Source organism: Rhea americana, unplaced genomic scaffold, assembly GCF_003343005.1.
Source record: "Rhea americana isolate MKP2758 unplaced genomic scaffold, rheAme1 scaffold_251, whole genome shotgun sequence".
Classification (NCBI taxonomy): domain Eukaryota; kingdom Metazoa; phylum Chordata; class Aves; order Rheiformes; family Rheidae; genus Rhea; species Rhea americana.
This window is the reverse complement of record NW_028186370.1, coordinates 624,097-646,521: the sequence shown is the minus strand read 5'-3', so window position 1 is coordinate 646,521 and position 22,425 is coordinate 624,097. Positions and strand designations below refer to the sequence as shown.

General features: G+C 39.0%; 1 protein-coding gene across 3 annotated transcripts in view; it reads left to right on the top strand.

Moving 5' to 3' along the window:
• The window catches only part of SEMA5A (semaphorin 5A), a 304,442-nt gene that overhangs the window by 976 nt on the left and 281,041 nt on the right, over positions 1-22,425 (top strand). The gene's annotated exons all lie outside the window — the stretch shown is intronic.

The window sequence follows — 22,425 nt, the reverse complement described above, 5'->3', positions numbered from 1 at the left end:
TCCCGACGAAGTGGGCTTCGTGCGGGGCCCTGACCCTGGGGGAAGGGGGTGGGAAAGGAGGGCAGCTGGTCACCCGGGAACCCCTTGGCTAGGCTCTGAGGCGCTTCTGCAGGAGAAGTTTCCTGCACATCCTCCTCGGGGGTGAGCAGGGAAGAAGTGGCGTAGAGGGCATGGAGAGTTGCCCTAGATGCTTAGGGTTTTCCATGGGATACTGCACAGCTTATCCTTGCGGTGGGATGTGAAGCCCTAGTGTACCTTAATTGTCACTGTGATTTAATACGGCAACTGCGCTGGCTTTGGTCTGTTGTGTAAGCATATTTTGGCTGCTTCTGGGGAGTAGAGTTTGAGTTAGTGTTCTGTGATAACAGAGAAGACGACACCCCAGTCTGTTGTATTAATCCTTATTTTCATGACGATACTCACCAGGTAAACAATAGCTATTATGGTTTCTCACATCAACCCAGATGCTCAGCATGCACTTCAGACTTAACACAACAATAATCTGCCCAGCGTGCTTCTGAGAGGGAACGGCAACAGGGCTGACAGTGGTGTATGCTCCTTCAGCAAATCGTACTGCTAAMGGGAAAGGTTTATGCATGTGTGCGTGCACAGCCTCGCTGTGTTAAAGATCTCAACTATGTTTACAGCTAGAAAGTGCAAGATTCCAACTCGGAAAAGCATCACTAAATCCTAAAGCTAAAAATTTTTGTTAGAGTTATATAGCAAAGGCATGCCCCAGCTACGCTAAAATAGCTTACTTGAAGACCATGTTTTCTGAAAGCTGACTAAACACTCTTAATTTGAATTTTTCTGTGTAATACTAGCTCAGTTAGAGCTCTGTAAAACAGAATTTTCACAATGGAAGTTGCACTCAAGTTTTAATTCCAGCAGTTTTGACGTCTCTTCAGGATGCTAAGTAAGACTCCCTTGAATTGCTGATGTGTTTTACATGTTTTCCTAAAGAGCTTGATGCAAACTCCATGAAAAGTATATTGCCATCTTGAAGGACTAAGACATGGCCTAAAGTACTTTGTTCAGCCCATGAAAGATTTTTGCTAGACTTTTGTGTTTTTCTGCTATGTTCCCCTTCCTCCTCTCTTGTAGGTAACAATCTAATTTTACTCTATTTACTAATGGATTTATTTCATTTTAATGTTGCACAGCTGTGAGGAGTCCTGCTGAGAGCCAAGCCTTTGCTCGGGAGAGTGGCAGTTTACTTTTGTGTTCAAGATGTTGTTTTGAGCTAAGCAGTGTAAACACTTGCTTTTAAGCTGTGCTGCCTATTCCTTAGAATTTTGGAGCAGAGTTTTGTTTTGATTGAGGAAACTAGAGGCATTAATAACATTTCTTTTAATCTTTAACCAGTGCTGTTTTCTTAAAATGTTTACTGCTAGTAAGAGTGCTTGCGCACTTCGTAATCATCCGTAAACTTTGGTTCTGGCAGGATTGTTGAGTTGGTTTCCTGCTGCACATGGGATGATAAGCATGTATTGCTGTTGCCTCCAGGAGAAAAGGAGTTTTCTTCCCAGCTACTTCAGCAAAGCGCGTTAACTCCTGTTGGCATGGTATTATAGAAGTGAAGGATTATCACTGAATGAGGTTCCTTTCTTCTTGGTGAATAACCTGTGCATTGCGGGCATAAATGGCAGAAATGCAACATAACCATCCTGCCAACTTCGGTTGGACTGTTAAAAGTTGTGGGAAGGAATTCAGCAGATGGATGAGCACCTTGGATGAATGGGAGCAGATCCTTTTCTGCACCCTACTCTTTCAAGTGTGACATTTGTGAGTGCTGGCAGTGAGTTATTTCTGTGCTGTGAGACGTGTAGGTGGAGTTCAGCTGATAGTGCGTGTGCATGTGTAACCCAGTATCGTGTTATTTAGCGTGAAGCAGCGTCTAATACTTGATTAACGTGGTGTGTTCATTGCAGTCTGTGTAACAAAGATGTCTAGTTTAATAGCTGGTTTGTAAAGTGTTGATATTATCTTAATATTTAGCAGCTATATGTTCAGAAGTTACTATAGTTACTAAGATAAATTGGTATGACTGCTGCTGTAATTAGAAGGAGGAGCATTGAGGAAGTCTAATTTTCTGTAACTTTGTTGTWACAGAGATGTGTAAGTGGAGTTCTCGTCAATGCTGAGTTTCCTCAAATTATTGCTAATTGATCCACTTCTTTTCATTATTATCCTTTTGCCCTCTTTKACATGTGTAAGTATGTATTCCTTATTGAAAACAATTTTAAGTTGCACACTGGTCTTTCCTAATAGGTTTCTTAAAACTGAAACCGATCCCAAAGAGTGAAGCTTTTTAGCAAACCTTATAAACATTTTCAAACTGACCTTTCTAGCTTTTATTCAGCTATTTATGCAAGGCTAGTTATCATTTCCAGCTTGCAGCATTGCAGATGTGACTGGTAAAAGACAGGTGGCAGTTTTTATCTGCAGTTTTTACAAATACCTGTTGAATTGCACAGCTTGAATTCTGCAGTTTAGATACAATTTGCTGCTAGCACAAGTATTTTCCTATAAAAAGTTGAGTTGTTTGTTTTAGTTTTGGTTTGCTTTGCAAATGTGTCCAATTATTTATTTAAGAATTTTGCCAGGTAAATGTAGCAGATTTGCTTAATGTTAGTCAGAAAGTTAGCAAATGTAAACCAAGTTAATGTCCGCCAAACTGCAGTCTAATTAGTGCTTTGGTCTTAATTTTACTAGGACTGTATATTCCAAAGTATGAAGTGTGTAAAGCTCTTGCCATTTAGTAGATTTATTAATRCATTTGTTTCTAATTTGTGTCTTCTCTAAGGTTCTTTGCAAAAAATGCAGCTGTATGTATCAACTCCTTATTCCTGTGCTTCTTATGAACATATTTATACAAAAATAATACGTGAGACATTCTGAATAATTCTGGAGMGTTTTGGGGAAGAAATCTGTACTTCTATCCTGGTGTATATTAGATAGTCAAGTAGCTTCAAAGGACCTGTTGTTCTGCAAGTGATAATAGCATTCAGGAATTGGTGTGAAGTCTGCATTGAAAACTTYGCAAATTCGTTGTTATGTGTTTAACTCAACTCTTTAAATGCCATGTGTTTAACTCAACAACTGCTACTATTTCACTTGGAGGACAACTATCAAGTAATTCTGAATATTTGACATAGAATTTGGTGATTTCAAAATCCTTGCTAGGACAGCAGCATGCATGCAGCCATTTAGCAAACAAGTATTTTACAGCTTTAGAAGAATTTTATAAAAATAATTTCTGGAATAGTGAAATGCAGCCCATTGCTGTCTTCTGTCTCTAATATTGGGGGTTCATTCTCAGGCTTTACAAAAYGCACAGGATGTATTACAATGCATGTGATGGCTACTGAGTTGGCTTATAACATGAACAGGATGGTCTAAAGAGATGCCTGAGTGGCCATAGCACAAAGTGTGGGATTTTCTTTGTTTTGTTTTGTTTAAGCCTCCAACATTCTGAATTTCAGAACTGAGCTGCCTCATCTGCTTCAATGCTTTTCTAAGTTGCAAGTCTAGAGGGACCATCAGCATGCTACTGGAAGGTGCTTTCTGATAAACCTAATTCTTATCTGAGAACTGGAGGTGCTCAGTAGACTTACCTGTAAGGCCTCTGTAGCTAGAGAGAGAAGGTATTTTAATAATTTTGTTCTCCTTTCTTATGCTCTCCAAAGGTATGTGCACAAAAATTCGTGTTGTGTTTTTTTTTTAAAAAAAAATATTTGAGTAGTGGTTCTGTGCTGTGTTTTCTCAAGCATAAAGTCACTTCAGAAATTCCTGCCTCTGCGTTTTTCTCCTCTTAGAAACGCAGAATGGTTGAGGTTGGAAGAGACCTCTGGAGATCGTCTAGTCCAATCCCCCTTATCAACCAGGGTCACCTAGAGTACATTAGGTAGGATTGCGTCCAGGTGGGTTTTGAATATCTCCAGAGAAGGAGACTCCACAACCTCTCKGGGCAACCTGWTCCAGTGCTCCGTCACTCTCACAGTGAAGAAATYCCCCCTCACATTCAGGCRGAACTTCCTGTGCTTCAATTTCTGCCCGTTGCCTCYTGTCCTCTCATATCAGACAGTTGAAAAGAATTTGTCCCTGTCCCCCTGACACCCTCCCTTCAGGTACTTGTACACATTGCTAAGATCCCCCCTCAGTCTTCTCTTCCCCAGGCTGAAGAGGCCCAGCTCTCGCAGACGTTCCTYGTAGGGCAGGTGCTCCAGCCCTCTGATCATCCTCGTAGCCCTACGCTGGACTCTCTYCAGTAGCTCCATGTTTCTTTTGTACTGGGGAGCCCAGAACTAGAGACAGTACTCGAGATGAGGCCTCCCCAGGGCTGAGTAGAGGGGCAGGATCACCTCCCTCAACCTGTGACGTTTGTGCTGTTCCTTTTTCTCTTACAGTGTTATTTTCGTTGTTTTTTTTTTTCCTACCCTCCTGCTTAACCTGGGTCTTTTCAGTGATTTGGCTTCAATGGAAGCCCACTGAGAGTCGTGTTGGCAGTGTGACACAGGAACACTACTGAAATGACTTTACTATGGAAAAAGGCACCGTCTGATGGAGCCTGTTGTATTGAACTTGTCTGAAACTTCAGAAAATTCTCAGCTTCCACATTTATAAGGAGGTACCTCATGCATGTTACCTTGTGTGTCTTGAAGCCTGGCAAAGTTTTAGTCTTTCTGCATTAAGTAAGAATTGGAATTGTAGCCGTGAAACAGACTAGATTTTRTCCGTAGTCAGTGACTGTCATTTCCTGTGGTGGGCTTCCTGGAAGGTCCTCCCAAAATTGCCAGTGCTGCTGGGCTTACATGTTACGTGATTTGATTTCTGCTCTTGATCATTTTGAACTCACAGTAGAATTATATGGTTATTTTATTAGATTATTTTATCAAAAACAGTGGGTGAAAGTTGCAGTTTTAATCTGGGATTTCTTGTTCATATGTGTGCTTTTCCTGTCTTTTCCAACCTAAGCAATGGTTTTGAAGTAGCTAGTATAAAAAATGGCTGTTAGCTTGTGATGTCGTATTGCCTATTACTGGGACTCACATTGTAGCTGAGATTAAAAAATGGCATTTTGGCTTTGAAAAGGAGTAAAGAGGACAGTTTCCTCTTAGTGATCTTCAAGGCATATCAGCCCTGGGGTGGGCCAGGAGACTGAACAGTCAGGCATGAGCCTGACCTGGGATGCAGAAGTAGCTAAAGGTGGTATTGGTAGGCTTGGCATCTCTTGTTCCCATTTCTGATGTTGCAAGTCCATGTCCTGACCCCTGCCTGGTAATATACTTAAATTTTTATGTCCTGTTTTCTAATAAAGCCATCTTTGTGTGACTTGACAAACTGTTCCTTAGAGAGAGGCAGCTATAGGTACAGTATACTGTATTACTAGGAGAGTGGTTAAGTTGTGGTTGTGTTTTTTTGGTCCTCTTTGGCAATTCTGGGTCTTTATATGGCTAAATGGTGTACCRGCTCCTTTTAATTGTGCCAGTGTAATTTATTACTTGGGACCATACTGAACTGATCCTCTTAAAAGACAGTTTTTATCTTTGAYGTACACGTGGCCAGTGAACGCAGTAAGGCCTTGTAGGCCCTGGCCTCAGCATCACTGAGGGTGTGGGATGCATATCGTGACATGAAGAAGGAGGGGAGAGGGATTGTGGTTAGTCCCTTGAACATCAATGAGATTTAGGGCTGACAGAAGAACTCTGGTAGATTTTGCTTTGGTGGATTAGCGTGTTTACGTAGCCTTTTGCTATGTTGCTTTTGTGTGAAGCTACAGGCGCTCTTGTGGAGGCTGTAGATGGGCCAAGGTGCAGATATATGGCCATCCTCACTGGCATTCCAGCTTGCAAGCTGAGGTACCTGAGATGCAATGGCTGGTTGCGTTGCCCTTGAGGGTGCTGGAAGTGGGGAAATTCAGGATGATTGCCTACTTGAAACCTGGAGCTTAGGCCATCAGAGCTAGTATGTCAGACCTTAGACCCCCAAAATGTTGGGACTTAAAGTATAGAGCGACATAACTGTTCTGGACACTTACTTACTTTGATTTGTTAAAAACACCAGTTCCTACATCCAGATCTACAGGGATATGAGAGAAAGAATTCTGGATTAGACTACTTGGGGGGGAAAAAATCTTGAACTACAGGTAAACATCTGATTTTAATTTTTGACTTGAGTCATTGCTCTTCTCCCTCAAATCTGGTATCATGAAGTGCTTTTACAATAACTTGAATGAAATAGGTATTTCCATTGAGTACCCATATGAACACATTGCCTGCAATGGGCTATCTGTATCTTGGAAAGCACACATTACTCTTCTTATAGATGACTATTGAAAAAGCTCTTCCTTTAACCTCAGAACTTAGAGTTGCTGAGTTTAAATCTTTTTTTTTTCCCCATAAGGAAGAAAAATTCCAGTTTCTTGCAGAGATGTAGTACTAATGCTTTAATTTAAGGAAATATGAGAATTGTATGACTTCAAAAAGGGGAGCTCAGTTTGTTTGCAAGGAAAAAATCATATGCTCACTTACCTTTTTGATCAACTATGATTTACTCATAGAAATCAGRCTTGGTTCATAACTGTATGTGTTTGTTAACTTTGTAGGATTCCTCAAATCATTGAAAGGTAGGTTTCTCAGGGAAAAAAAAACGCAACCTACTCTCACCTCTGAAAGTCCTCTATCTCCCATAAAAAGTCCTTTAAAAGTCAGATAGTTTCCTCTCTTACTGCTACTCTTATCAGCCTTGACAAAAAATGTATAGTTTTATTACGTTTTTCTGTAAGCTCTGAATTACTAACAGTATGAACACTGAGAATTTGGTAACAGTCCTGTGAATTAATGTTTGAAATGAATGGAAGAGTTGAGTTGTTTCRGGCACTCTGCAGATGCAGATGTTTTGAAAGGCTGACTTGTCTAGACCTAAAATCAGCTCTAGAGAATTCAATTACAAGCAAAACCAAAGGATTTCTGATTGTAACCAGCAGATCTGATTCCCTTCATGCAAGCAAGGTGCTTGTCTTCCCTTGCCTTCTTTCGGCATTGTGGGAAATGCTGCTTTATGGAACATTTGAGTCCCTTGTTACCTTGTTTTTCTATTTCATGACTACAACATTTTAAATCTTGTAAGAAATTATAGATAAGAAGCATTGAATGCTCTTGCTTCTGCATCAATTATCTTTTTCTGCAAGTGAATCTTGACAGGAAGAACAGTGATTCCATGAGCATTTGTATAAATATCTATAGATATCTGATAACTGAACTGAGCAGTGTTGGGGAAAAATGCCTGGCTGTTCCTGAACATTTTTCATGCTGTGTGTTCAATACTTCTAATCCCAACCTGTGACCTGAGGTGTCTACAGGTGGAGTCTCCATTCACGCAGTGTTGTTTCTACTTTTTTGTATGCAATCTGCGTTCCCAGCGAGTTCAGTGGTATTTCAGCATGTGAAGTGAAGCAGATGAGTCACTCTGTGCAGAGTCATCTGAATAGTAAGATTTCTGGTATTTTGTGCAATATGTTAGGAAGTAAACTGGAAACACTAGCTAATTGTCATCTTCTAATGTTTTTATCAAGTAGGAGCTGAAAGTATTCTGCAGGTGATATGTTCACTTTGCTCAGAATTGGAGGCACCAGAGAAAGATTAACACATGTATATAATAAAATCAGTGTGGTGATAGATTTAGAAATGTGTGAAAAATATATTATAATTGTATCTGGGCTATGATAGGCAAAACTCATTTGGGTAATAAGTTATGTGTAGGAACAATTGGGTAGGGGTCTGCAAATGAAATTCATCTAGTTAGAGGACTGGATCCTCCTGAAAGTAAAACCTAAGTAAAATTCATAAGCTTTTTGTAAATTGTTAAATGTATCTATGATATCTGTAGTTTCTTAAAGAAATGGTCACAAACAGCATATATAGATGTTTCGTGGCTTACTGTATGCATGTTCAAAATTAACCATACCTTCCAGTTCATGTATGTGTGTGTGTGTTGGCACATACATGCATATACAAATGTAATTGCAGCCTATTCTACTTTCTGAAACAGCTAGATCATATTGTCCTTCTTGTTTTTTTAGCTAAACTGCTGCTGTAGCATCCTAGACAAAAAATAAAAATAATAAATAATAGTAGCAGAGGGATAGACAAACCTTCCTAAAGGGCAGAACTAGTCAGGCTTAGTCTGGTGGTTAGTGTCCAGGACCATGCCAAAAGACAAAGTGAACTGAAATAAAGATCAGAACACTAGTTTTGATAGTTTTATTTTTGAGCTCGAAAGAGCTCATCTCTTTGAAGAGCAAAGAAATGTCAGAATAAAATATTGATTTTGTGGACTATCTAAAATTCATAAACTTGTTAACTTTTTCTAGCAACTTGGACTGTAGGGAAGGATGGATCCAAGCTTAGCTTGACAGCAGGTAAAAAAATGAGTAAATGTAATTTAAACAAATCCTTAACCATAGCTATAGAAGAGATCTTTTTAAAGGCAGAAGGCATGATAAGATCTGTCTAGATTCAGAAGATGTAATTTGAACTGTAGGCTTTTAGTAAATTATGAAGTTATATTAGCATAGGCAGACCAGAAACAGTCAAATAAATTGGGCTATAGTAATAAGAACTTGCATACACTAGGAATTTGAAGTTTTAATACACTTTTTTTTGAAAGCTGATGAGCACTTTGTAAGTGCAGGTGGTTCTCCTTAAAGTTTACCTTAGGTATTATGATGCATTCTTGCTGCAGATTCTGATTAAGTCCACCAATAGTTTAAGTACAACTATTACATGTTAATTACTAAATCTTTCAGACTGCATCCTCTTCTGCTCCATCAGATTTGCAGCTGTAGTTCCTAAAGTCTGAATGGTAGATCTTGGTATGTAATCTGAGACCATTTCCTACTGTGCTTTTATAGGGTTCCCTATTAAGCGTTGGGTGTTGCCAGTGTTAGGTAAGGTGCAGGTCCCCCACGCCCTGCTCAGGCATGGATCCTCTCCCTGGGTTCCTCCTCACCCAGMCTTCGCTGTTCATGGGCTCAGGCTCCTTTTCAGGTAGTTTGAGAAGCAAGGTTATCTACATCCACTACTCCAGTTTTGCCTTTCTAAAGTATTCAGAGGTATACAGTTAGCTAATGAAATACTTAATGGAGAGTTTCTCTCTCTCATACCTGTGCAAAGCTTGATAGTGGTGTTGCTAATGCAAATAACGGGCAGGCAAAAGGAGTTGCTGTATAATATGAGTTACAGAAATAGAATCTCAAATTGGAAAACTAGGTCAGTATAATTGGATTCATGTCACCAACTTTGAGGACTAACACTGTTTTCATTAGGATGTTGAAGGTCTGTGGATCTGCAGGGCTTTCAACTTTTATCCAGCTATTGACTCTCCCTTCACTTTGTACATTACTTAGCGTATGCTGCTGTGACTTAGCAGTACAACTTGAGTGGTTATATGAACCACTTGATACTGTGCATGTGTTACAGAGACGCATAAATTTTTGCTGTTATAAAATGTACTCTCAATGCATGCTTTAGTTTATGGATTAGCTTTGGTTATCTATTCCAAGTTCAAGAAGTCAGTGTGAAATAGCTTGTTCTAACTCTTAGAGATCTGTGGTTCAACATACTTTCTTTAAACACAGAGCCATACTACTGCTCTCCATCTTCTGTTTCTGAAAAATCAACATTTTTCCTAAAGTGATCAAGAAGCCAGTCCTCTTGGTCATCTGCGGACTTGTAATGAGCAGAGCTGTGAAGCAACACTGCTAAGTTTGCTGTGGGAACCCAGTTCGAGTAGGCTGCGATAGCACGGTGGCCTTTCTGCCCGAATGCCACTAATAATGGCCGGTAAAGAACAGATACAGGTTTGCCTAGATTATCTCTAATGCAAAGTATACTTGAAGATAACAGTCAGAATTTTGCTAAAGCTTTTGTCATTCCAGTATCAGCATGTCTAAACCTTTACTCTGCCCTCCTCCCCCCCACGCCTTTTAAGTATCTTCTTGAAAAATCTTCCAAAGGTAATTTTATTAATTTAACATAGTGTGGACATCTCTGGCTGTGAGGAATAAGTCACAGTGACTTGTGGGGTTGTGTCAAAAGCATCATTAGAAGGCTTAGAACGAAGGGAGCAATTAATGAACAGTCTTTGCTATGAGCAAATGTCAGCGACTCCTCAAGGGCTAAGCTGCTGACTTGCTATATTCATTAATTGCTCTTTTACACAAAGTTGAGTTTAATTAAGCATACCTGAGAAAACCCACAAAATCAGATCAGAAGTGTTAGAATGGAAAAAGTAGCTTTTAATTTAATAAATAAAGACTTTTTCYTTCTCATGGGGGTTTTTGTGTTTCACACAAGTGACCCTGGCTGACATTTCCTCCTAGCTGTTGGGGTTGTCTTCACTGGAGCTTTTGGCCAAAGATGTGCCTTCTTGTTTGCTTCAGGTTGCATGCCTTAAAACTGGATTGTCCATTGTACTCAGAATTAAGGATCTAAATTTAAACTTGCATGAATGGCAGTTCCCAATATCTGTGTTTTTATATAGAATGATGTGTTCATTCATTACATTTTTTTTTACTCTATTTTCTCACTCAGTAAGATGGAGGTAGTTGTTGTCATTATAGTATAGATGACTGGAAGAGTCCCTCTAGAGAGTGGAGACTACTTCAGTATGATTTTTCTGAGCATTAAACTGAAACTTGCAATAATGTATTTAAAATACTGTTCTTCTTGTGTGCAAGGCTGTGGAGGAGAGGGAATAACATACACCATAGCTGACCTCTTCTAAATACACTATTTCCAGATACTGCCTTTGGGTTTGTTCCTAAACTTCTGTTATTTAAAGATAATCAAAATATGAGGAAAACTTTTGCAAAAGGACTTTGTGGCAATTTGTAGTTTTGAGCCAACCAGTAACCGGAGATTTTAATTACCTTACACTTTAAAAGTGAAGCYGTGCCATTGGGCAGGCACATTAGAACTTGGTAAAAATAGCATATCCTATAGTGGCATTCATCCAGCAATCTAAAATTAGCCTTGTATCCTGGACATGATACTGCTGTTGGTCACAAGCACTCGATAACATTCAGCACCCTCTGTCATTCAATCAAGTCAGAACACACTTATTTTTAAGTATTTTATGGTTTTTGTGCCAGGCTGGCCCACTGTTATTCCCATTATTCTTAAAGCGGCATCAAAAGGCGTTAATGCRTTTGGGTAGGTATTAAAAGAAGGTCTTGGCCAGAGGTGTTTAAGATGGTATGATCCAGCCTTGTGCGAGTGGAAGCTGACGGCAGAACCCCAGTGAGCTTCCGCTGGGAGTAGGTCGGGCTCTACCTAAACTCCTAATACCACGCGGGTGTGCAGCCAGGCTTCGRGAGCAGCTCGCCTGCAGCGTTCCTGCGGGGGCTCCAGGCAGGGCGCTGCTCCCGAATTAGGGACCAGAAACTCTTGAGGGGGGGAAACGCAGCTCAGGTATTACAATTCAATTACTTTGAATGTTTGTGGAATTTATAATAGAGCAAGATTAATTGTATGGGGAAAGGCTATGTTGACTTCTTTGTTTCTTTGTGTAACAGTCAATATATTGATATAGAGAGGTAGATGCCTCTAAGTRTGGAGGCAGGTGAGAGAGAGAGACAACAGAGGGTAAGCACAGAAGTATAAATACTCTCCTAGAGGAGCAATATCTAGAAACAAAATCAGTGTTTCCATTTTCTGTTACACTTTAACTATATGTTACCATTATTTTTAGTATTTAAACTGAGTATCTTAAGCTTATACTTTATGGAAATGATTACAAAAGAGACTTCCAAATTGAAGTTTCTGGCTTTAAAAATCATGATTCTGTGCTTCACTCCCACTTTTTTTTAAGCATATTTTTTTTTTTGTAATTCTTCATCATATTTAATAATTGCAAGAATTTTAACAGCTGCTTGGGGGGTTAGCTTTTCCCCTATCTCTAGTTTAAATGATATCTAATATTTCCAGTTAGCTTCACTTTTTTAAGRGTTAAACTATCACTAGCATGAAGAGTTTAGATTATTAGATGTACAATTCATGGCTACAGAAAAGAGAAATCTATCTACAGGTATGCAAGGGGTGATAGCATAGGTCCAGCGGGGGAAAGGCAGAGGCACAATTTGTTCACAGATTCTTTGCAGAGGCCCTTTGGATTTATTTGCCAGAGCGACTTAATGGCAGGCTTTGAAATTACACTGTAATCCTAGAGGCTCTTGGGGTTTGGAAATGGAGAGAAAAACAGTATGAACTGGTACTACTTAGTAAAGGTGAGTATTCTGATGGCTTAGATAAGTTTTGGATTTTGCTTTTGAGCGAGAAGAAAATATTTCAGGAAGAAAGGTAGCCTTTTGCCCAAAGAAATGAACCTGTAGTAGGGTAGAATGCCACAAGGCTCTTGGGTCCTTATTTGTGCCTTGGAAGAACAGAAGTTCTGCAGATCTGTTTTTCTTTCTAAGTGAGATTTATTTATTCACATTTCAAGTTCTTCACCTGCAGAGAAGCAGTAAGTACATTCTAAGAAACTATCTAATGCAGACTGGATTTTTGGGAAAGTTAAATACTTGCTGTGGTATCTAGTGGAGGTGTAGTTGGTATAATGTGTTTGCCTCACTCTAGGGGGATGAAATTACTTTGTATATGCCATTTGCCAAATATTTTGTAAATGCATTCAGACCTCTTCCATGGGAGGTGCTGTAGAGGTAAATAGGTCAATTGTATCTAATTTCAGTGAACCTGATGTGTGGGGGAAGTGAGTACATAGAACCTGCTATTCTAACACAGAAGAAATCCTAATGATGTGTTAGAGCTCTTCTGAGCAGCAACAGATATAATGCAATAAAAAATGCATTTAAAATCTGAAACTTCAGAAAGGCTTTGGTTTCTCAAGTCTTCCTCTTTTAAACAGTGCTGACTGGTCATTTTCAGACAGTTTTTGCAAGCCTTGGAAACCAATTTCAATGTCTGCTTCAAAAATAATTGTGCCAGTTTGGTTGGAGGGCTGGGAAAGAAGCTCTGTGACCGGGCTGCCCACTTGCCCCCGATGCTGRGGTGCCCTGTGCATTGGCCACAGCGCAGCAGTGGGCCCTCCTGTTCCTGAGTCATCTCCTGTGGACATGCCACGTCTGGGCCTGGCAGCACTCCGCTGTTTTCAGAAAGGGCTTGAACTTCACAGGAGTAGATTATTGATGGATTCAACGCTGATTTTAGGCAGTTTGTTTTCGATATGGGGTGGGGAGGAAAACCCGCTATTGTTTGTTTCATTGACAACTGCAGCCTTGTGTGGCAAGTGGAGAAGACAGCACCTCCTGTACGATGTGGTACTCACAGACAGATTGACAAACAGCTTGAGTGGCATTTGAAAACACAAGATGTTATAAGAACTCTGTGGCTTTGCCAACAGTAAACACTGTTGGGGGGAAAAGGCTAGCTTTTGTTTAAAAAATAATAATAAAAAAAAGTAGGGGAGAAAGAATGAAGCAAGCTGTGCTTTAAGTTGTTTTCTTGTATGCTTAACACCTAGATAGTCCTCAGAAAACTGCATGTCTTCCTGCTTTTATAATTTTAGGGTTGTTATCGAGTAAGCAGTAGGATTTTTGTTTTCTTTTTCTTTATCTAATGCCTTACCAAGTTCTGTGCAGTGTTCTGGCTTTGTCTGGAAGCTAAAATTGCACTTTTTRGCTATCAAACATAGAAATCATTACCAGTGTTTATTGACTTGTAAATGCTTTTCAGTTATCTTAACACTGTCAGATCTCCTTAATCCCCTTTCTGCTAATCATAATTGAAAACAATAAATTGTTCAACTTTTGTGGACAGGTGAATGACTGGCAAAGATTTTTCTCTGTGAAAGCTTCAGCTTGACTGATGCAAGAAACTGCATGCGCTAGCAATGGGAACAGCGTGTGCACAGAAATCAGTACTGAAAGTCTGCGTGCCTGCTTTAGTTTGTCCTGTGCCTTTGACCAGGAGACATTTTGCAGAGGTCGGATAAGAAAGTCCTGGTGGAAGTGACACGAGAATCCTTTAATGGCTGACTTCAGATTTTTAAATTTTGGTATTTATTGCCTCATTGTCTAGTAAAGTTCAGTTTTTATGGCAACAATTAATACTCTGTATTTTGAATCTTGAAATTTGATTTATGTATGAAACTCTCCTTCAAAAGACTAAGTGCTCAATGGCAAACTGCTGCAGGGCAAGGAAGTGAATAAGAGGAATTAAATGCAGCTTTCAAGGAGGGATTCGTTCTGTTTATCAAAGAGCCTTCCCCAGAAGGGGTAATAATATCCGTTTAGACAAAAAAATGAAGAAAGGGTAGGGAAGAGATAATTAAAATTAAAAAGCGAAGGTTTTTTTTAATAGAGCAGAAAGTAGGACATAAAACTAGGAACCCGAAAAAGAAGTCTACTGTAAAGACTTTGATTCTCTTTATAATACAATGGCAAGTCAGTATAATTTTCTTATATTTCAGTTTGTTTTCTTCTGCTTGGAACCAAAGCTATGTACAGACACTGCTTGAAGGAAACAGATGATTTATTTTCCTTGGAAGATTGCAGGCTGTTTTGGATATTCATTATGGTGCTAGAGGGGGTAAATTGGTAGATTAGAGAATTAGAAGTAATCTGAAAAGAGCTTTAGGTGGGTACAGTTATTTCCTGACAACTTTATCAGTTTGGGGATGGTAAGGTCTCTCATGTTTCAGAATACACACTGTGCAAGTTGAGAGTGATGACAGAAATCTGTTTTCTAATGTCATGGAAAAGTATAGGCTGGAGCAAATCTTTGTCCGTTTGGTTACAAATTAAATCTGTTCTCAGGGTTAGATAGCTAGAAGCATTCATTTTGTTCTCTCCCCCCCCCCCTTTTAAGTTAGGCATTGATAAACAAAATAAAATGCTGCCTTTATTTCCTCGTCTTTGTATATTTTTGTTGCATTTGAATGCTTTTGCTCTCATAGATCATCCCTCCGCTGTAAAGTTACTGTTGGCAACATTTTCTACTTAGATGTCCTGAGCTACCAGGTACTGGGAGATTAAAATGCTAATCAGAAGCTAGTGTGGATTGTGTTATTCTGTGTTCATGTGGAAACAGTAATTATTAGCATACTTTCTGGATGCTGAACGTGTGGTGCAGCCACAGGAGAGTWATCCTTACTACTACCTGTTGTGATTTGCTGCATTTAAGCTGATCTTACGGAGTTTCTGTCAGGTTACGGTGGTGTGGCTATGCGGGAGGATACCTGTATTCTGACTTCTATCTTCTGTGGTAAGARCAGCAGTAGGCAATGCTAGGAAAATGCAGGGAATCATTACGGGGCACCTGGCTTTTACATAAAGACAGAACTCCTCAGTCATGATAATTCAATTTGTTATGTTCCCACTAATCATCCTGGTCCTATAGGACGCCATGAAGACCTGCCCCTCCCCGAAATGCCAAGYATGGCGAGGTGCCAGGCTCTGGGGTATTCTTGAGGCCTGCTGGAATTGCAGTTTGGGGGAATCCTGGTAAGAGAGGTAGGATGCTATTTTGTTTTCCACATTAAATTTGCAAATGCTTGCTTAAATGTTTGTCTGATGACTATAGTTTTGCTGGCCTCTCTCAAGCATATTTGCTGTTTTGTGGTGATTAGAAAATATTAATTTCATTGCACATGAAAGTCTCTAATGAAAGGTTGACTATTTTCTGCCACTGTTAACTTCTGACCTTTTTGCAGATGTAATTGTTGCTGTGATTACGGAATACTCTGTTGAATCTGGGGACACATGCAGTACACTTTTACCACTAGCCTAGTCAAATAATTTTTATGAGACAAAGAGCTAGTTTGAGCAGCCAAATGGGTTTGTTTACTTCAATAGCTTAATTGCATTAAAATCAAAGAGCTTGCATGGGCAGGGAGTAATCTGTGTCATTGCTGGACTCCATTAATCACCTCCTTGACTGAAGGCAACAGTTTGGAAAACTGAGTTACAGATAATTGAATAACTTTACTCTTTACACTGTTAATGATTCCCAGCAGGATGCTAGTGTGCAATCACAAACATCTGTGGATTTGGAAATTTCCATTTCCTCAAACGGAGGTGACTTTTTTTTTTTTTAATAGAAAGAGAGAGAATTTGTTTTTTGTATGAATGGCAGCAGGGTGTTCTTTCTCAAAAAAAAAAAAAAAAAGGAAATATATCTTCTTTGGCTTTTGTATATGATCGTATCATTTGAGTTTGCCTTTAAATCTTTATGCTCTAAATGACATTACTAGATTTTTAAAATTAATATTGCTTGTTTTGGCTCCATGGCATCTTTTTGGCATTTGGTGTCCAATAGTGAAAGAAAATATTTGTGTTTTGACAGTGTATTTTAAGTGAGTGTAGTGCTCTGCCATCAACGTGGCAGAATGTGCACTAGTCAAAGATGACATTTCCAGCTCTTTTGGAAACAAGCTTAAGGGAACAGAGGACAAAAATTGTATCTTCAAGCTATCCTAATACACCTAAATTAGTCTTTTGGACAAGTGTTTAAATATGTGGGGAAAGAGTGCTGGACAYTGCCTACCCTTCCTCTCTTTATTTGCAGTATCTCCTAGTTTCCTTTTGGTTCCTTACTGTGTCCAGGGTGTGTTTCCCTTATTTGCTATTACCATCACAGAATATRGGTTGGTTGGGACTGGTCGAGCTGTGTTTGTTTTCAGCCTCATTTTCTATCACTTTCTGGAGCATCCAAACTTTAAACTCTCAGTTCTTGAGAACTTTAATTGCTTGACCTAAACATCCTAAGGAGAATTGACCTGAGACTAATATCTAGAGAACTTTGTTATAGCTATTTTGCAATTCACTTTTCACTGTTCTTGCAGTGAAAATGCCTCAACTAAAAGGACTTGGTAGATTTTATATATATATATATATATAAAATATTATATATAAAAAAATATATAAGATTCCTCCTTCATTGGTCAAAAATAATTGGTTCTGTACTGAATATGTATTTTATGCCATCTGTGGACACGGATATGACAGGTTTAATCAGGTTCATGAAGCAGTCAAAATTTACTGTGGAAGTGAAAGGTGAAAGGTTTGCATCTGTTAATTGGATCTGCAGTGGGATAAAATAAAGATATCCTTGAGTCTGAAGTCTAGCAATTTACAGAAAAAGAAGAGTAAGACGAATTGTGTTTGTTCTAGAATGGCTGTGCCAAATGATACGCCTGGGTAAATACTCCCTGCTCTTCTTGAACAGGCTGGGGGAAGGTATATGATGGGAGAATAAGACTTTTCAAAGTTTCTGTTAAATATCTCTCTGATAGAAGCTCACTGTGAATTTAAAAGCCTGGGTTTCTTTTGCTGTATCATTTCTGTGTTGATACTGGGGTTATTGGTGATGGTAGCTTAGTTATTTATCTGTCCCTTCTCTTCTGCGCTGAAATTGCCAACGTTGGTGCCTGGTTCTGCTGATGGACCTAGTATAAAACTGGACTCTGGAAACCGGAGTTTTATGTATGCAATCAGCAAGCACCAATAACTACCAATTGTAGCAAACTGGGGCTGGGTCATGCTGGATATGCAGCTGCTGCAGCTTCTCCAGGAGACCTCATATGGGTATGAGGGACCTGCCAGCTCCCTGCAGATGTGGGAGATGGCTGTGAAACACTCAGATTCATTTCCTCAGGTTCAACCTCAGAGGTGCTCTAGTTGGCAGCTTCTGCCTTTAAATATTGTGATAATTGAAGCAAACAGACTTTCACATGTTTAACAAAGCCAAGCAGCCTTCACAAGAGCAAGTAGATGTAAGCAGATAAATTCTTTTGCCAAGATATCTTCACTACTCTATTTCTTTTATCTCCAAGGCTGTAATCCTTCAAAATCTCAGCATCCTTTCCTAGATACAGCTTCTCTTCCTAGCTGTGGAGTCCCACCCTCTCTCATGCTGCTATCAAACTCTTTTTCTTCTAAATCTGTGATGGAAAGGAATGATTGTGTATTGTACTCTTATCTAACCTCCTTCTGCTTCTGCCATTGTTGACCCCAAGTTTTGATGCCAAAAATTTTGGTTCTCTGATTTTAGGGGAGGATTTTCTAATTGGAAGCTGGACTTCTGGAGAGAATGGGAAAAACAAGTGGAGTGAGTCAAAGCAAACCTGAACATTAAAAACAAAAAACCAAAACAATCAAAAAAAAAAACAAACAAACAAACAAAAAAAAAACCTCTAATCCTCCCAAATCGCAACCCCATACCTGAACAAATTGCTAACAATCATAAGTACCTATAGGTTAAGTCTGAGATGCTGTATTTGGTGGCAATACCTGCTTATAGGTATTCCTAATTCCAAATCCTTTTTTCTTCCCTGGTATAGGTGCAGCAATAAAAACTGTTTGTAAGTTTGTAACATGACCCAGATCTGGCAACTGGCCTGCTTTAAACTTTTTTTTTTTTTTTTTTTCCTGCAGTTTTACATTGTAGTGATATTTTTTTCCCAGCTAACATGCTCTAGGTGACCCTGCTGAGCGGGGAGGTTGGACTAGATGATCTGAGGTCCCTTCCAACCTTACTGATTCTATGATTTTAAAAACAGTAGCATTATATTAGGGCAGGAGCCAGCTTTTAATAAAGTGAAGTGCTGGGAGGAGCATTTTTATTCTGGAAGCCTTCTTGAAGGGCTCTTTGGGGTCTAAGGCATTTGTCAATGATTTTGAAGAATAATGAATTTGTCAGAGTTGCTTTGTAATAAAACACAATCAGCTATGTGAAATAGAGACACTAAGATCTATTTCGGATCTATTCTGAAATGAGAGAAAAGTTCMTTTTTTATATATTTATGCATGGTTAGGGGTGTTTTGAGTACCGTTGGCCGAATTTGGAAATACTTGCACATACATTTATTTTTACAGCTTCCATTGGGGTTATTGTACGTATTTCATTTCCAATATTTCTCTGAAGTGTGTAGGTGTTCCTCGCTTATTATACAACAACTTTGTGCTTTTCATCTTCAGCTGTGAATTTTTGTTGCTGCTTAATAAGTACTAATGTTTATACTTGATGTCCATGGTGAGTTAATAATGAAGGAATTATGGAAAGGGTTTTGGATGATCTGAGTTCATATGTTTTATTTTTAATGTAAAGATAATCTGTTTAAGTTAATAAGAGTAATTCTGTCTGCTAGAGGAAAAASTAGAATAGCTTCTAATCAGAACTACAATAACATCTTTTTTTAAAAAATAAAAGTGGGAGCAACTGTATTTTGTCATATGTCAATTCTGTGTGCTGATGCAACTTCTCAAACAAAAGTACGGATTTCCTAGATGTACTCTTACATTAGCATAAAATAGCTCTTTTGAAATGGGAGCTCGAGTTGTGGTTTTCAGGCTTATGCTTGGAGGTAACAATATGCATTTCCTAGCACAAGGGAAGAGGCTCTTTGGCAGCACTTTAAGCATCACTTGTTTTTCAGTCATAAAAATTGAATGTGAACTGCAGAAAAACAATTAGCTGCAGCATAAAAGTGGAAAAAATTGGAGTGAAATTAATATTTGCTGTTCAGTGGTAATTTTGGCAAAGAACARGTGGCAAAAAGGATATACCTAGCTATTTTGTGTTATCCAAAATTGTGCTATCATCATCATGATTTGCGTTGGAAACTGAAGGACACTGGTAAAAGGAGTGAACAGAAGAAACTTGCAGCAAAGCTAGCTACTCTCCCATATTTTAAAGTAGAGATGAAAAACCCACTGACCTTTTTCATGCTTGCAAGCTTAGTTATAGCTTGAATGGTATCCTTATAAGAAACAGGTTTTCAGACTTGGGATGCTTGGGTTTGTGGAAGGTATTCTTTCAGAATAAAACCAACAGGCTTAAGTATCTTTTTTCAGGTTTTCTAAGAATATACAATGGTCATTTTTCATTTTCAAGACTTTGGAATAAATTAGATAAAGCAAAGACTTGAAAAACTTTCTCTACATGTGCTAACCACTGGGTTATTGTTTGTTCTTCATACTCAGCTGTATTTGAGGAAAGAGAGCAAGAGATGCACTTTCCTCAAAATCTGTGAAAGATGCTGGTCCTGTTTCCAAGGGGACTAAAAAAAGAATATTGCTCGATTACAAGCCTCGGCTGCCATCTCTCTCAGCATGTTGGGAACTGTTCCTCAGTTTCAGGGAAAAGCATGTGAAATCTGTAAGATGAAGACTACTTTTAAATAAATGTAGTTTTAGTATTTATTTGTTCACTTATTAACTTGTATTTTGGCTACAAGTTCTTTGTTTGCAAAGAACAGAACATAATTTGTTGCTAAACAAGAAATAAGCTAACGTAGGTTGGTGTTTCTTTTCAACAAACCACGTATGATGCTTTCATTTATTTATTTTGTTACTAAATGCCATCTGTGTTCTTCCATTTTAAGACTGCAATTTTAGCAGCTCTGTGCTATGTTGCTAGAGCAGTACCACATATGTTAATAACTTCTTTATTAGTTGGCATTGATCTTTGCTTCATGCTGTTAGTTCTGAAATTCAGCTCTATTACTTACCTCTAATTTAGTGATCCCTCAGACAAGCAACATGTTTCAGGTTGTATTGATGTAAACTTAAAATATGCTAAACGCAGTAGTGCTCTGTGTGTGGCTTTGTTACASAGCTAACATGAAATAGCATAACTTGTAGACCACGCTGCTGGGTCTACATGTCTAACGTTTTACAGTGACCTTGTGGTTGGGCCATCTTGGAGAGTGTTTTGCCGAAAATTGCATAGACATGCTTTTTGTTGCATGCACCTTTTGAGGAATTGAGGTTCTGGGTTAGATTCTAAACCCTGTTGACTTTTGCTACCTACCCAAGCCCATTTGCTGTTTGGAGTCTTTCACATTTGATGCTTTTTCTATTTAATTGCAGTTTTTGTTACTGCAGAACTTCAAAACCAGTGTATGGAAGTGAACCAAAGTCAAGAATTTGTAAGTTAGAAAATTTGTAGCTAACACTGGAAAATGTAATTCAGAGTGTGTCTGTCTGCTTCATGATATTCTAATTCAGGGATGGAGAGCTTTGCTAAATAAGGGAGTTGTCCTCCCCTCTGTTCTGTTTTATCTGGCTACTGGCAAACTGAATTACTGCAGCAGAGTGTCTGCATGGGCCGCTCTGTTTTGTGGAGTCGTACTTTTATACTGGATAAAGCCTGCTGGTAGCAGAGGTTGAGAGTAGGCACAGGCCTACCATGTGGAAGAGTTGGCTTGGCCCATCAGAGTAATTGCCTCCTGCTCAAGGTAAGCCTTGCCAAGCTGGAGCTGACAGGGCATGTTCACACCCCGCTCCCCATTCCAGAAGGCTGCAGAAAGTGAGTTACTCATAATAGATTAATAACCATAATATCTCAGGGATCTGAGAGTGAGTAGGTGATTTGCTGGGTTCATGTGGAGCCATGGCTCACCTGAGAGGAAGGGGCAGAGCTAGGGCTGGTCCCCAAATAAGCAGTTCTCGCTGTTGTGCACTCTCTAGTAGCATCATTAACAGAAACATCCATTTTTCTCCCTCTCCTTTTCTCCCCAAACCAGTTTTATCATTGGGAGAAAAAGTTTATTCAGAAAGATAGCCTTTTGATATTTCTTATTGKCCCAAGAATTTCCAGCAATTTGATGCTCTCCTGGATTCAAGGGTTTGCAGATACATGTGCAGATACRGAACAGTTTGGGGAAGAAGAATTCCATTTCTGCAGCCTTCACTGCAGAYTACAGTGCTCAAGTCCTCAAGGCCCAATATTGCCATTGTCCTAAAAGGAAGCCATGTCAACCTGTGRTTATGCCACTGTTATAATTTCAGCTTCTCTTGTAATAATTATTATTCACTGTTGAGCCAATCACTGTTTCACCAGATGATAAAAACAATCACTCGTTGCCTTGTCTGATGGTTCTCAGCRTCCACCATGGCAGGGTTTTAAAAAAAAAAATCCTGAGTGTTTCTGGGGATTTGGCTACTTTATTCAGGTACTTACATTTTTTTGTTTTGAACTTTTCTCTCAGTTAACTAGATTTTTCCATCTGCATACGTTTTATCATACAAACTTAATACTGCCAAGYTCAATCTGTTGATGCATTGTGGAAACTCATGTCAGCTATTCCATGTATACACAACACACAAAACACTTGACATGAATTTCATTAGTATGTGTAATACATATGCACGTGTTTTTCTCTCTATTTCATACTGAATGAAGCAAACATGGAGATGGAACAAAAGAAGTTTTCTTTTTAGTTGAAATGCTTTCAATCTTTAGGGTGTAAAACCAGATGAACTGCAAAAAAGTTAATTTTATTGTCCAAACTTCTTGCTCAAATAATTGACAGAAAGTTGATTGCAAGAGAGAAGACAAGTCGCAATGATGCATCATATCAAGAACTTAAAACAAACCAGTCAATTTAGAATTGCAGTTATGT